Genomic DNA, 15,525 nt, shown 5'->3' with positions numbered 1-15,525 from the left:
TTGAGTCATGGAAGGCATCTACGGACATTGATAGATTTACAGATACACCAAAATGTCTCTGGAATGATCAACTTATTATAACAATATTTTAGTGTTTACTGACTTAGGAGCAAAACCTGTTACTGTCTTTTTAAAGTTGTGTTTGGATTAGTAGTTCCTTAGACATCAATTTTTAACAAGGGGCATGGATTAGTCAAAACATTATAAATTGCAATCATTTTTTGGATTTTTGGGCCACACCCGGTGACACTCCTCTGGCTATGTGCTCAGAAATGGCTCCTGGCTTGTGGGGACCACATGGGACGCTGGGGGACAGAACTGCGATCTGTCCTGGGTCAGCCGGGTGCAAGGCAAATGCCCGACCGCTGGGCCATCGCTCCAGCTCCTATAACTGCTTTCTTAAAAAAAAAAAAAAAAACTTTAAAGGATTTAAGACTTCTAGTACTTATTCAAGTTTGTTATTCAAAAACTACTGAGAAAAAGCGAATGTGGGGTAGGGCAGAGGGAATTGACTGGCTCGTTAATGATATCTAATACAATTTTCACACTGAACCTCCATCACTCCACCTAAATGATATATCCATCTCAAGGGGAGATGGTCGCAATCCCACGAGACTGGGGGCAAATAAAGGTGCCCCCCCTTCCCCAAAAGGAAGTTTGCTTAAAGCCACGTAGGTCGGAAAAGGGCTCTTTCAGGTTTAGGGTGCCCTTCGGATGGACGTTGAAAGTCAGTAGTTCTGAAAATCTAATGCAAACTAACAGCTGCTTGACCCAACACGGTGCAGGAAATGTGTGATTTGAGACAAAGTTTCCCAGTCTACCTGGAACAGAGACAGCTGGTTCAAGTACTAAGTCTAATCGTGCCTCCTAGGTCCTGAGATCCTTGCAAGGTTCATCCCCGACCCCCCTTTATTTTTGGTTTTTAACTTTTGGGCCACACCAGGTGACATTACTCCCGGCTAAGCGCTCAGAAATCTCTCCTGGCTTGGGGGACCATATGGGATCGAACCGTGGTCCATCCTTAGACTAGCGCGGGCAAGGCAAATGCCCTACCGCTCTGCGCCACCGCTCCGGCCTCAAGATTTTTAAGACCCCCCGCCCCCACCCCAAAAAAAAGCATAAAGGAATCTCAAGGAGCAGCCGGGGAACTCTTCCTTCTTCGCAGCCTTTATAAGAAACGTCTTGGCGCTGTCAAGTCCCGGCTGGGGACCGAGAGGACTCTACAACAGCGAACGTCCACCGCACTCGCGATTTCGGATTGGGGCGGCTGAAAACATTTAGTGAGTCCCCGTCTGCACCGAGGGCGCAAAGAAAACAAAACAAAACAAAACTGGGGCAAAGGTGCTCGGGGAAACCAAAAGCCAGATCCTGAAGCCGGAGAGAGAGAGAGCATGGAGGCAAGGCGATTGCCTTGCATGCAGAAGGACGGCGGTTCGAATCCCGGCATCCATCCCATAGGGACCCCCTTTGGAGCCTGCCAGGAGCGATTTCGGAGCTTCGAGCCAGGATCGGAATCCCCTGGGCTGAGCGCTGCTGGTGGGACCCCAAAACCAAAAACCAAAAAAGAAAAAAAAATCTAGATCCTTGGAGCACGGAGTCCCCCCTCCTTTCAGTTTCTTTTTTTTTTGAGGGGGGGGGGACACCCGGCGGAGCTCAGGGGTTCCTCCTGGCTATCCGCTCAGAAATAGCTCCTGGCAGGCACAGGGACCCTATGGGACACCGGGATTCGAACCAACCACCTTGGGTCCTGGATCGGCTGCTTGCAAGGCAAACGCCGCTGTGCTCTCTCTCCGGGCCCTCAGTTTCTTTTTCTTGTTGGTTTTGGGGTCCCAGCCGGCGGCGCTCAGCTCAGGGGGACCGTAGGGGATGGCGGGATCCGAAGCGCCGTCGCCAATGGTGTGGGTTGCGCGCAAGGCGAACCCACGCTTTCCCCAGGAGAGCGCACGGGAGCCGTCGGGGCGCTCGGGCAGCGTCGGGCCCAACTGAGCCCGCGGCGAAGGGCCGCGTCGGCAGCAGCCGGGGACGGCCAGCTCGGGGCGGCGGGATCCGGTTTGGCGGACCGCGGCGCTGCGGTGGGCAACGCAAGCGCCTCCCCCGCGAAGCCGCGCCGACGCGCCGGTCCCGGCCGGTCCCAACCGGACCGCGCTCGGCCCCGCCTCCAGGGCGCAGACGCCGCGACGTCGCGCCGCGTCGCCTCACGTCGCCTCGCGTCGCCTCGCCTCGCCTCGCCGGCTCCTCCGCCTGTGGGCTCCCTGGCTCGGCGCGCCGCCACTTACCCGCCGCTTCGGGATTGACGTAGCGGCCTCGTCACTGCTTACGGGCGCGCGGAGGGAGGAGACGCCGGCGGCCTCCAAGCCGCCCGCCCAGCCAGCCAGCCAGCCGCCGGGCGCGGGCGCCTCTCACGTCGTGCCCCACGTCAGCTGCGCTGGCCCCGCCGGCCCTCGCTCGCTCGCTCGCAGTCGCGCCTCGCTCGGCCCGCCGCCGCCTTCTCGTCCGCGCGCCCCGCCCTCCCCTCCCCCTCGCCGCCGCCTCCGCCTCCTCCTCCTCCTCCTCCGAGGGACGCCCGCCCGGCGCGGGGAAACGCTCCAAGCTCGAACTCCGCCCCCTGCCGGCCGCCCGCGGGAGTGCGGCGCGGACAATCCCAACAATTAAATGGAACGGGAGGCGTGGCTACGGGGCGGGGGCGGGGAGGTTGGTGGGGAAGAGGGCGGGGCTTCGCCCGCAAAAGGGGAACGAGGGGCGGGGCTACGTGGAGGGAAGCGGGAAGACGGAGCCCGGGGGCGGGGCCTTCGGGGAAGCCGGAAGCGGTTGTGGCTTCGCGTGCGCATGCGCCTGAGGTAGCCCCACCGGTTGCTAACTTGAGGTGGTCTATGGTGGACTTTTCTTTTCTCTTTGGCTGCCTTACATCGGCCGTTGCTTCCTGTGGCGCACGTCTTCACGGGGCCTCGGGCTTCCTCCTCCTCTGGTTCAGAACCTGCTGGAGAGGAACGGAGCGGTGGCGCAAGCGATAGGGCGTTTGCCTTGCACGGGCTAAACTAGGACAGACCGCGGTTCGATTCCCCAAGGCGGCCCATAGCATCCCTCAAGCCAGGAGCGATTTCGGAGCGCAGAGCCAGGAGGAAGCCCTCAGCGTCAACGGGTGTGGCCCCCAAATAAAAACACACAAACGTCCTCGAGCCCCGACTGGTTCCCCAAGCCCTATTCTTGAACCCTAACTTGCAACCCCTGTCACCCACAGTGACCTTGTCTGTGCGTAGTGTTGCCACGAAACATCGGTACTTGTGATGAAGAAGGCAGAAACCAACTCCTGAGCCCAGGGAGGAGTTTTCATCTCATTTTATTTCATGAATTCAACTAGACACTGGGTTTCCCAGGAAGAGGAACGTCATTTACTGTCAGCAAGGAATCTTATTTGTTTTGCTGTGTGTGTGTGTGTGTGTGTGTGTGTGTGTGTGTGTGTGTCTGTGTGTGTGTGTGTCTGTGTGTGTCTGTGTGTGTGTGGTTTTTGGGCCACACCCGGCAGTGCTTAGGGGAAACTCCTTGCTCCATGCTCAGAAATCACTCCTGGCAGGCACGGGGGACCATATTGGAAGCTGGATTCGAACTGATGACCTTCTGCATGAAAGGCAAACGCCTTACCTCCATGCTATCTCTCTGGTCCCTGCAAAGAATCTTATTTGTGCACCCTCCAGATTAAATCGGAGAGAGACCCACAGCAAGATGGGCTGTTAGCCTGAGAATCGCTTCTTTTATTCTGGAAAAGCAGCTTCCAGTGATCTGAAACCCAACCCAAAGGTCCTCGGGGAAGTGTTCTTCTGGAAACCTCTGTCAAGGATACATTGAAGAGAAAGATTCAAAACATTGCAGCGTGATGCAAATGGAAAAGGGAAGCTGGATAGAATATTAGAAACCTGGCTGAGTGGGAAAAATTCCTGACCTGATTTAAGCTACATACGGCCAGAGTGAGCTATTAATATTAAGCTTTATGAACTGCATCCTAGCAGAGGATTAAACTATATAGGCAGAGTTCAGAACTTCCCAATAATGTACTGTAGCTCTGTCACCTCTTATTTACTTATGAATATTAGCCACTTTGAAAGTTAAGTTTTAGGAATTTGAGTGCTCTGAAGGTCAGATTGCTGAGAAATGGCACATGGGCATGGACAGAGGAAAATAAAACTTCAGATTATAAACAGTTGATGATGGAAGATATACCGTTAGAGATTGTCCAGGAGAAGCTCTTTATGCGAGGATTAAAGGATCCCTGGGTACTCAATGAAGCTTGGGGATATGTGGGTGGTTTTGCCCACAGCGTTTCCTACTTGGGTGTTATATTAGAAGTATTAAACCATTTGCTGCATCTGTGGTAGCTGGAGGGGTTGGATATATCTTGGAGTCTCATAGATAAGACTTACCACTGAAGATTGTACCTGGAAGTATCTTAGCTTCACTCAGAAACAGTTTTCTTTACTGTACCCTACCTATCTCTGTCCCTTAAAGAATAGTGGTAAGATTTAATTAAATGGTAAAAAAAAAAAAGAAAAAAAAGTTTAAGTTTTAGAGACCAGAATGGTAGTACAGCAAATAGGGCACTTACCTTGCACTTGATCCACCTGGGTTGGGTCCCCAGTACTCCATATAGTCCTCCCCCACCCCTGCCAAGAGTGATCCCTGTGCACAAAAACAGGATTAGGCCCTGAGCACCTCCATGTGTGACCCAAAAGACAAACAAAATGTGTTAGTGGGATGGGGGCAACTAGAAAACAAAATATTTCCTTATAAATAACAGTTCATTTTAGCATTAGAAGGAAAAAGGAGGAGAAGAAAAATGACGACGAAAGTCTGGATTACTAAACCCTGAATAAATCATGCCAGTCATGGTCAAGGTTGGCTACTGAATCAATGGATTTTTATCTGCAAGTTGACATATAGGAGATTGTCATTTAATTCAGCCCCTAATATTCATCTTGTTTATTCTGACATTTTTTTAGTATGTTTTCTGTGAATCTTAGGCGAAGACCTCCAGATGAAATATGAGTGATAAAGTAATTAAAAAAAAGATATAAATGTTCTTTTTTGGGGGGTGTCACACCAGGAAGCACTCAGGGGTTACTCCTGACTCTGCTCAGAAATCACTCCTGGCAGGCTGGCGGGGGGGGGGGGGACGGACCATATGGGATACCAGGATTCGAACCACTGGCCTTCTGAATGCAAGGCAAACACTTTACCTCCAGGCTATCCCTCTGGCCCTGGTAAATTCTGTTTTGAGAACTGGGAAGAGTAACCTGATCTTAAGAACATAAGATCCATTACATGGAGTAGGAAGGGAAAAGTCAGGAATTAGCAGGAAATGTATATCACTTTCTATTGCTATTAGAACAAATTGTCATCCTAGAACAACATTTTTATTTACGGTTGCATAGATCAAAAGTCCACATGCAGCTCACTGTTAAAATCATAGTGTTGGCTCCAGTAAACACGAATTGCATTGCCTTTTCTAGCTTTTAGAGGCCACCCATATTCCACAGCTAATGGCACTTCTCCATCTCCAAAGCAAGCAATAGTAACATCTGCTTCACTGTCCTGCCTTTTAGATCTTTAAGACCTTTTGACAGTATATCAATGGATGTAGAGACAGTATTAAAGGTAAGGCCCTTACTTGCAAGCCACTGACCCTGGTTTCAAATCACCACTATATATGATACACTCTTCTGAGCAACTCCAGGCTGTCCAATACCTCCAAATCAATTCTTTTTTTGGTTTTTGGGCCACACCCGCCAGTGCTCAGGAGTTACTCCTGGCTGTCTGCTCAGAAATAGCTCCTGGCAGGCACGGGGGACCATATGGGACACCGGGATTCGAACCAACTACCTTTGGTTCTGGATCGGCTGCTTGCAAGGCAAACGCCGCTGTGCTATCTCTCCGGGCCCTCCAAATCAATTCTTAAACTTTTGATACTGGGGCCGGGCGGTGGCGCTGGAGGTAAGGTGCCTGCCTTGCCTGCGCTAGCCTAGGACGGACCGCGGTTCGATCCCCCGGCGTCCCATATGGTCCCCCAAGAAGCCAGGAGCAACTTCTGAGCGCATAGCCAGGAGTAACCCCTGAGCGTCACAGGGTGTGGCCCAAAAACCAAAAAAAAAAAAAAAACTTTTGATACTGAACTACAAACTGAGAGCAAGATTGGGGAGATTAAGGGGGGCTGGTTTTTCGCCACTGTCATGGTGAGGTAATTACCCCAAAACCATAACAGTCATTGTAAACACATTAGCTGTAATTATTTTAAAGAGTCCTCATTACATTGGGCCTACCCAGACATTTCAAGATGAGTACCCAACTCAGAGTCAATTAGCAATCATTTCTACCTACAGTATTACTGTCCCTTTGCCATGTCACCTAACCTAAACTTGAGCTATTAAGATTTAGCACCTTTGGGGCCTGGAGAGAGAGCACAGCAGCATTTGCCTTGCAAGCAGCTGATCCAGGACCAAGGGTGGTTGGTTCGAATCCTGGGGCCCCATATGGTCCCCTGTGCCTGCCAGGAGCTATTTCTGAGCAGACAGCCAGGAGTGACCCCTGAGCACTGCTGGGTGTGCCCCCCCCCCAAAAAAAGATTTAGCACCTTTGGGCAGTCATCATTCTGCCTTCACATGGTGAAGAATTTCAAAAGGAATGAGTTGCTGAGACAAATAACTTCCTGTCTCTTGGTCATTATTTGCAAACCAATAACTTTTTGCCTGTAACTTCTTTTTTTACTTTGTCATATTTTTACTTATGATAAAGACCAATTATAGTACACTTATAAGGAACAGGAATGGGACTGTAAATTGCTTTATATGGAGAAGACCTGGATTTAATCCCCATACCACCCCCCCAAAAAAATAAATTAGGTATTAACTTTTGGGGAGGGGGCACTCCCTGTAATGCTCAGGAGTTATTCCTGGCTTTGCACTCAGGAATTATTCCTGGCAGTGCTCAGAGAACAATATAGTATGCTGGATATCAAACCCAGGTTGGCTTTGTTCAAAGCAAGTGCCCTATTCTCTATACTATGACCTGAGGTAATAACCGTTTTAAATGAGATATCAGGGGTATAGAAGAACAGCATGGTTATAGAATAGTCTGAAATTTAGTATAATAATTCATTGTAGTGGCCGGAGAGATAGCATGGAGGTAAGGCGCTTGACTTTCATGCAGAAGGACGGTGGTTCGAATCTCGGCATCCCATATGGTCCCCTGTGCCTGCCAGGGGTAATTTCTGAGCATAGAGCCAGGAGTAATCCCTGAGTACTGCCAGGTGTAACCCAAAAACCAAAAAAAAAAAAATTCATTGTAGGGCCAGAGAGATAATATGGAGGTAGGGCATTTGCCTTGCATGCAGAAGGACAGTGGTTTGAATCCCGGCATCCCATATGGTCCCCTGAGCCTGCCAGGAGCGATTTCTGAGCATAGAGCCAGGAGTCACCCCTGAGTGCTGCCAGGTGTGACCCCTCTCCAAAAATTAAAAAATAGCTCGGGGTCGGAGAGATGGCATGGAGGTAGGGTGTTTGCCTTGCATGCAGAAGAACGGTGGTTCGAATCCCAGCATCCCAATAAATAAGTAAATAAATAGGGGCCAGAGAGATAGCATGGAGGTAAGGCCTTTCATGCAGAAGGTCATCAGTTTGAATCCCAGCGTCCCATATGGTCCCCCAAGCCTGCCAGGAGCGATTTCTGAGCATGGAGCCAGGAGTAAACCCTGAGCACTGCCGGGTGTGACCAAATATAGATAGATAGATAGATAGATAGATAGATAGATAGATAGATAGATAGATAGATAGATAGATAGATAGATAGATAGATAGATAGATAGATAGATAGATAGATAAGGGCCAGAGAGATAGCATGGAGGTAAGGCGTTTTACAAAATCCAACACCCCTTCATGATGAAAACACTCAGTGCTTGCTTCGGCAGCACATATACTAAAATTGGAACGATACAGAGAAGATTAGCATGGCCCCTGCGCAAGGATGACATGCAAATTCGTGAAGCATTCCATATTTAAAAAAAAAATAAAACACTCAGCAAAATAAGAATGGAAGGAACCTTCCTCAGGAAGGTTCTCAGCTATCTATAAGAAGCCCACAGCCAACATTATCATTAATGGCGAAAAACTGAAAGCATTTCACTAAAGTCAGGAACCAGGCAAGGCTGTCCACTGTCTCCACTCTTCGTATTCAACATAGTTTTAGAAGTCTTATCAATAGCAATCAGACAAGAGAAGGGAATCAAAGGAATCCAAATAGGAAAAGATGAAGTCAAACTATTTGCAGGCAATAGAATTATATACATTGAGTTGCTGGATTCATGCATTCATTTGTCCACTCAATTGACCACGTATAGCAGAGCAGGAAGTGACGCCATGTGAATTGCTTGGGAATACCCTTACCCTGTAAAAATGAATCTTTATGTCCCAGGTCAGGGACATAGCTCAGTAGTAGAGCACTTGCTTGTCTTGCATGTCTTGTGAGGCATGTCTCGCATGTCTTGCACTTGCTTGTCTTGTGAGAACATGGATTCTATCCCTGGCATGAAAATATAATCTATCTCTAACAATTCCTTCCTCTCTTAATCAGGAAAAGGGTATTTTTTCTATTATAAATTCAATTATGAGATACCATAGATCATTTCTTTCCAACAAAAGTCCTATAGTAATGATCAACTATCATGTTGAATTTCTTTCTTCCTCTTGAGTCCTCCCCTTGCAAAGGCAAAAGTATTTCTAGGGGCTGGAGAGATAGCATGGAGGTAAAGCATTTGCCTTTCATGTAGAAGGCCATTGGTTCGAATCCCGGCGTCCCATATGGTCCCCCATGCCTGCCAGGAGCAATTTCTGAGCATGGAGCCAGAAGTAACCCCTGAGCACTGCCGGGTGTGACCCAAAAACCACAAAAAATATATATTAGGGGCCGGGCGGTGGCGCTAGAGGTAAGGTGCCTGCCTTGCCTGCGCTAGCCTAGGATGGACCGTGGTTCGATCCCCGGTGTCCCATATGGTCCCCCAAGCCAGGAGTGACTTCTGAGTGCATAGCCAGGAGTAACCCCTGAGCGTCACCGGGTGTGGCCCAAAAAACCAAAAAAAAAAAAAAAAAAAAGTATTTCTAGTTTCTCCTTGAAACTTTTTTCTTGAATTTTTTTGATGCTACCTCTCCTCAAGACCACAAAATTGCCAACCACTCTAAAGGTGTGCATGCCCACTTCCCTTTTTCTTTGCCCATATTTAGCCTTCCATCTCTTGCTATCCTCTATCAGCTCTTTTTATTTGTTTTCTGGGCCTCACTCGGTGGCGCTCAGGGTTCACTCCTGGCTCTATACTCTGAAATCACTCCTGGCAGGCTTGGGGGACTATATGGGATGCTGAGTATCAAACTCAGATCAGTCCCAGGTTGGCTGTGTGTAAGGCTAACACTTTACTGCTGCTATCGATCCAGCCCCTGTCAGCTTTCTTTTCTTTTTCTTTTCTTTCTTTCTTTCTTTCTTTTTTTTTGTTTGTTTTTTGGGTCACACCCAGCAGCGCTCAGTGGTTACTTCTGGCTCTACACTCAGAAATCACCCCTGGCAGGCTCGGGGGACCATATGGGATGCCGGGATTCAAACCACTGACCTTCTGCATGTGAAGCAAACGCCTTACCTCCATGCTATCTCTCCGGCCCCTGTCAGCTTTCTTAAGAATTGAAAGCACCCCCAGCTAACACCTTGTATGAAGGTAAAATCCAAATGGATAAAGACCTTGATATCGGACCTGAAACCATAAGGTATATAGAACAACACATAGATAAAACACTCCTACAGCACTCTCCAAATGAGTGGAAGCAGAGATAAACAGATGGGAATATATTGAGCTGAGAAGCTTCTGCACCTCAAAGGAAATAGTGCCCAGGATACAAGAGTCAACCACTGAGTGGCAGAAACTATTCACCCAATACCCATCAGATAAGGGGCTAATATCCAAAATATACAAGGCACAGACAGAACTTTACAAGAAAAAAAATCTAATCCATCAAAAATGGGGAGAAGAAGGGGGCCGGGCGGTGGCGCTGGAGGTAAGGTGCCTGCCTTGCCTGCGCTAGCCTAGGACGGACTGCGGTTCGATCCCCCGGTGCCCCATATGGTCCCCCAAGAAGCCAGGAGCAATTTCTGAGCGCATAGCCAGGAGTAACCCCTGAGTGTCACAGGGTGTGGCCCAAAAACCAAAAAAAAAAAAAAAAATGGGGAGAAGAAATGAACAGACACTTTGTCAAAAAAGAAATACAATTGTCCAAAAGGCACATGAAAAATGCTCCACATCACTAATCATCAATGAGATGCAAATCAAAACAACTCTGAGGTACCATCTCATGCCACAGAGATTGGCGCACATCACAAAGAATGAGAACAAGCAGTGCTGACAGGGATGTGGAGAGAAAGGAACTCTTTTTCACTGCTGGTGGGAATGCCATCTAGTCCAACCTTTATGGAAAGCGATATAGAGATTCCTCCAAAACCTGCAAATTGTGCTCCCATATAATCCAGCTATACCACTGCTAGGGATATACCCTAGGAACACAAAAATATAATACAGGGGCCGGGTAGGTGGCGCTGGAGGTAAGGTGTCTGCCTTGCAAGCGCTAGCCAAGGAAGGACCGCAGTTCGATCCCCCGGCGTCCCATATGGTCCCCCCCCAAGCCAGGGGCGATTTCTGAGCGCATAGCCAGGAGTAACCCCTGAGCGTCAAATGGGTGTGGCCCAAAAACCAAAAAAAAAAAAAAAATATATAATACAAAAATCCCTTCCTCACACCTATACTCATTGCTGTGCTATTTACAATAGCCAGACTTTGGAAATAACCAAGATGCCCTTCAACAGATGAATGGCTAAAGAAACTGTGGTACATATACACAATGGAATATTATGCAGCTGTCAGGAGAGATGAAGTCATGAAATTTTCCTATACATGGATGGACATGGAATCTATTATGCTGAGTGAAATAAGTCAGAAGGAGAGAGATAGACACAGAATAGTCTCTTCTATGGGTTTTAAGAAAAATAGAAGACGTTCTTGCAATAATCCTCAGAGACAGAGGAGGGCTGGAAGGTCCAGATCACGACATGAAGCTCACCATAAAGAGTGGTGATTGCAGTTAGAGAAATAACTACACTGACTACTATCATAACAATGTGAAAGAATGAGGGAAGGAAGTGGAAAGCAGCTATGCTCACCACTATACCACCAACGCTGCTCAGGGAAGGAAGTGGAAAGCCTTTCTAGATAACCCAACTACAATCATATTTGTAATCAAGGTGTTTAAATAAAGATATATACTAAAAAAAAAAAAAAAGAATTGAAATCATTGCTGGAGTGGTGGCACAGGCCGCAAGGCATCTATCTGCCTTGTGTGAGCTAGCCTAGGATGGACCCCAGCGTCCCATATGGTTCCCCAAGCCAGGAGCAATTTCTGAGTGCATAGCCAGGAGTAACCCCTGAGCATCACCAGATATGGACCCAAAACAAAACAAAAAAAGAATAGAAAGCATTGCTGTATTCATTTCTTCATTACCTACTCACTTCTTAGGTTATGGCTGATTTTTGCCTTCCCTTTCTGATTACAAAGCTGGTTGTTTTTCCCCCTCTTCATTCTCTTTGACTCCGTTTTCTTTTCTGACACTACCAATTATTCCTACATCTTGTTTCTTGCATGAAATTCTCTGACACTTGATTCTCATGAAGTCCTTCATTTTCTTTGCTCCCCTAATACAAGAATTCTAAACCATATGCCCTTAGACCACTCATATATTGTCTTCCTTTGTCATCTTAATTTTCTTTTAGTAAAGTCTAGACTATACCAAAGAATTTTCCACTTGCATGACCTTGCTTATCCTTTCTGATCCATTAAATTCCAAATGACATATATCATCTTCCCTCTCTATACTCAAACCTTGAATTTTTGTTTCAGCAATGTTAATGGCAGTTTTTCAGCTTCCACTCATCCTGCCTCTAAACCCTGAAGTCATTTCAGTTATTCTTTTCTTTATATCATTCAAGTTCCATTTAACAAATAATTTGAAGTGCTTGCCTTAGTCTAGTCCCTCAGAAAATGACAAGTTGTTATTGCTTTTACCTGTGGGTATTTGCATTCATCATTTCCTCCTTGTTCTCATTTATGCCAGTATAATTGAGGCCATCTTTTTCTCGAGCATAGTTTCTTCTAAGTATTTCTGCTTGATTCATTTTTCCCCAGTCATGGCTCCAGTGATATCATTTCTTAAAATTTTACACTGACTAAGACCAGAAATTAAAGGAACTGAGATAGAAAGGCGACATGTTTCTTTTTGGTAGACCCTTGAAACTTCTACTATATGTGCTGCATATTTTTATTTTGTTTTATTTTATTTTAGTTTTGGTTTTTGGGTCACACCTGGTGGAGTTCAGGGTTACTTCTAGCTCTGTGCTCAGAAATTGCTCCTGGCAGGCACAGGGGACCATATGGGATGCCAGGATTCGAACCACCATCTGAACTGGATGACTATGTGCAAGGAACCGCCCTACCACTGTACTATCTCTCTGGCCCCATGCTACATTTTTTTTTCTTTTTTAGGCCACACCTGGTGATACTCAGGGATTACTTTTGGCTGTGTGCTTAGAAATTGCTCTTGGCTTGGGGGACCATATGGGACTCTGGGGGATTGAACCGAGGTCTGTCCTAGGCTAGTGCATGAAAGGCAAATGCCCTACCACTTGTGCCACCGCTCCGCCCCCCGCCCATGATACATTTTTTTTTTTTTTTTGGTTATTGGGTCACACCCGGCAGCACTCAGGGGTTACTTCTGACTCCACGCTCAAATATCGCTCCTGGCAGGCTCGGGGGACCATATGGGATGCCGGGATTTGAACCAATGACTTTCTGCAAACGCCTTACCTCCATGCTATCTCTCCGGCCCCCATGCTACATATTTTTAAAGCATAAAAGTTTAATTAAGACAGCAGGGAATTTACTTCAGATCTTATTAGTCAAAAGGCCTTCATGATCATGGATTTATACTTAATAGTTCCATTCTTAGACTTTTTGTCTTCTACATGTTGATTTCTATACCTTATTGCAGTACTCTGAAAAGTTTGTTGAAAAGACATACCTGGGCTTGGCCCACTGTGAGTTGCTTCCCAAAGGAAGGGACTTCAAATTTGCTTTTTATAAGAATTCCAAATTGATGGAAGTCAACGTAGTCAACCCCAGTATGATCACTGGTTACCGCGCATATGGTTTCCCATCCATCACAAGAGTGACCCAAGAGAAAGGAGTAAGTCCTGAGCACCAACTAGATCAGGCTCAAAATACACACATGCATAATGCAACACACACATACACACATTTCTCCAGGTTCTGCTGGGTGTAATCCCTGAGTACAAAGCAAAAGTAAACCCTGAGTACCACTAGGTTATGGCCCCCAAACATCATCTTCATCATCATCATCATCATCATCATCATCATCATCATCAGTACTTGATAATCTTTTAATTAAAAAAAAAGTGAAACTAATCTCAAAGCTTAATTATAACATAAACCCCTTAAAAGATTTGGGCTCGGGGCTGGTGAGGTGGCGCTAGAGGTAAGGTGTCTGCCTTGCAAGCACTAGCCAAGGAAGGACCACGGTTCCATCCCCCGGCATCCCATATGGTCCCCCCAAGCCAGGGGCAAATTCTGAGCGCTTAGCCAGGAGTAAACCCTGAGCATCAAACGGGTGTGGCCCAAAAAATAAAAACCAAAAAAAGATTTGGGCTCATTCTACAACAGGAGAAGAAGAATATTAGGTTAAAATCAAACAACATTTTTTTTTTTTTTGGTTTTTGGGTCACACCCGGCATTGCTCAAGGGGTTACTCTGGCTGTCTGCTCAGAAATAGCTCCTGGCAGGCACGGGGGACCATATGGGACACCGGGATTCGAACCAACCACCTTTGGTCCTGGATCGGCTGCTTGCAAGGCAAATGCCGCTGTGCTATCTCTCCAGGCCCCAAACAACATTTTTTATGACAAAGAGGGCTTATTCCAACAACTTGTTTGATGGGGGACTATGTTCAGAAGACTAGATTCCTTACATGGATAGGGAAAGCTATCAAGCCCTTTGTACTCAGTAGTGTACAATATATGTGTACTCAGTAGTGACTATATATCATGATGAACAAAGAGAAATCTCAGTGTTAGGTAACAGACACATCAGCGAGATTGACTCAGTGGGGATAGGCCCACTGACCAGCACAAAGAGGAATCCAAGGACTAGGCTACTTCTATGCAAGGTGGTGGCAGAGCCAAACTTGAATCCTGGAATCCTAAGTCAGGATGCTAGCAAAAAGAAACAGGGTAGCTTTTAATAGCTCGTGACCAGCCCTCCCCAGCCTGCTCCAAAATGGCCCTATTCTCCTTAAAATATCTGACTGAAAACAATTTCAAAACTAGAATTTATAGTTTGGGGGGAGGGGGCAAAGAAATAGTACAGGGAATTGAGGTGGTCATCTTTAGCCACAAGGCCAAACTTGGTTTGATACTGGTGCTTACAAATGGACCCCAAGCTCTGGCAGAATTCACCATCTTGAGCTTAAGTGTGCCCTGCATGGCCAGGAAGAGAGTTCAATGAGTTGAACACATGCATGGCATGCAAGAAGCCTGGGTTCATCCTTGCATTTCATGGTCCCCCAAGCACAGAGGCTAGAGGAACCACAGAGTATCATTGATTGTGAACCAAAATACCAAAAAAAAATTTTTTAGTTAATTTTAATTAAAAAAGTTGTTTGTCTTTTTGGGTCATAGCTGTTTGGGGTTACCATTACTTAGTTCTGTGGTGAGGAATCACAACTGGTAGTGCTCAGGGGACCCATGTGGGATGCCAGGGATTGAGCCCAGGTCAGCCACATGCAAGGCTATATAGTATTGCTCCAACCCCTTTAATGAAAAAATTTTAAAGTATTTATATAGCTTGTTCTAGCTGAAACCTAAAAGTATAGCCCTATCTCCCATAGGAGGATAGAAACCAATTTGATTAAACCCTTAACAAAAACCCTGCTTTAGAAACTTTTTTTACGTCCCTGACTATGAGGTCCCATTCTTCCCCTCCTGATCTCTGGTTCTTTCTTTAGAATATCCACGGAGGGGACAAAGAGATAGTATAGCAGGCAAGTGCTTGTCTTGCACTTTGTTAAATCCTCAGCATCCCATATAGCTTTCCTGCAGCTCACCAGGAATGATTCCTGAAGCACAGGAACCAGAAGTAACCCCTGAGCAATGCCAGATGCATCCCCAAAACAAAAAACAAAGCCAAATGTACTAAATACCCAGGTACATGACTCAATGGTAAGCTCAAATCCTGGTCCAAGATGTGTACAGGCACATGGGTAAGGTATTTGTTTGATTGCTGGCATACGGTGCTCTAACCTACCCGGAATGACCCTTCAACACAGATCCCTGAATGCAGAAGCCTGAGCACCACTGAGTATGGCCTCCAAACAAAAACTTCTTTA

General features: G+C 46.8%; 1 protein-coding gene and 1 non-coding gene across 4 annotated transcripts in view; one reads left to right on the top strand and one right to left on the bottom strand.

Annotated features, from left to right (window-relative positions):
• The window catches only part of CREM (cAMP responsive element modulator), a 94,905-nt gene extending 92,596 nt beyond the window's left edge, over positions 1-2,309 (bottom strand). For 2 of the 3 annotated variants that reach the window (XM_049776561.1, XM_049776562.1), the window contains exon 1: positions 2,277-2,308. The gene's annotated coding sequence lies outside the window, so the exon portion shown is untranslated. Of the gene's footprint in view, positions 1-2,276 lie in introns of all 3 variants that reach the window. The other variant, XM_049776559.1, reaches the window with a different exon arrangement.
• Positions 2,310-7,935: 5,626 nt separating this feature from the next.
• LOC126015057 (U6 spliceosomal RNA) lies at positions 7,936-8,042 on the top strand. The gene has a single exon (XR_007497960.1). It is a non-coding gene; the product is annotated as a U6 spliceosomal RNA (small nuclear RNA).
• Positions 8,043-15,525: the final 7,483 nt, after the last annotated feature.

This window comes from Suncus etruscus, chromosome 7, assembly GCF_024139225.1.
Source record: "Suncus etruscus isolate mSunEtr1 chromosome 7, mSunEtr1.pri.cur, whole genome shotgun sequence".
Classification (NCBI taxonomy): domain Eukaryota; kingdom Metazoa; phylum Chordata; class Mammalia; order Eulipotyphla; family Soricidae; genus Suncus; species Suncus etruscus.
This window is presented reverse-complemented; position numbering and strand designations above follow the sequence as displayed.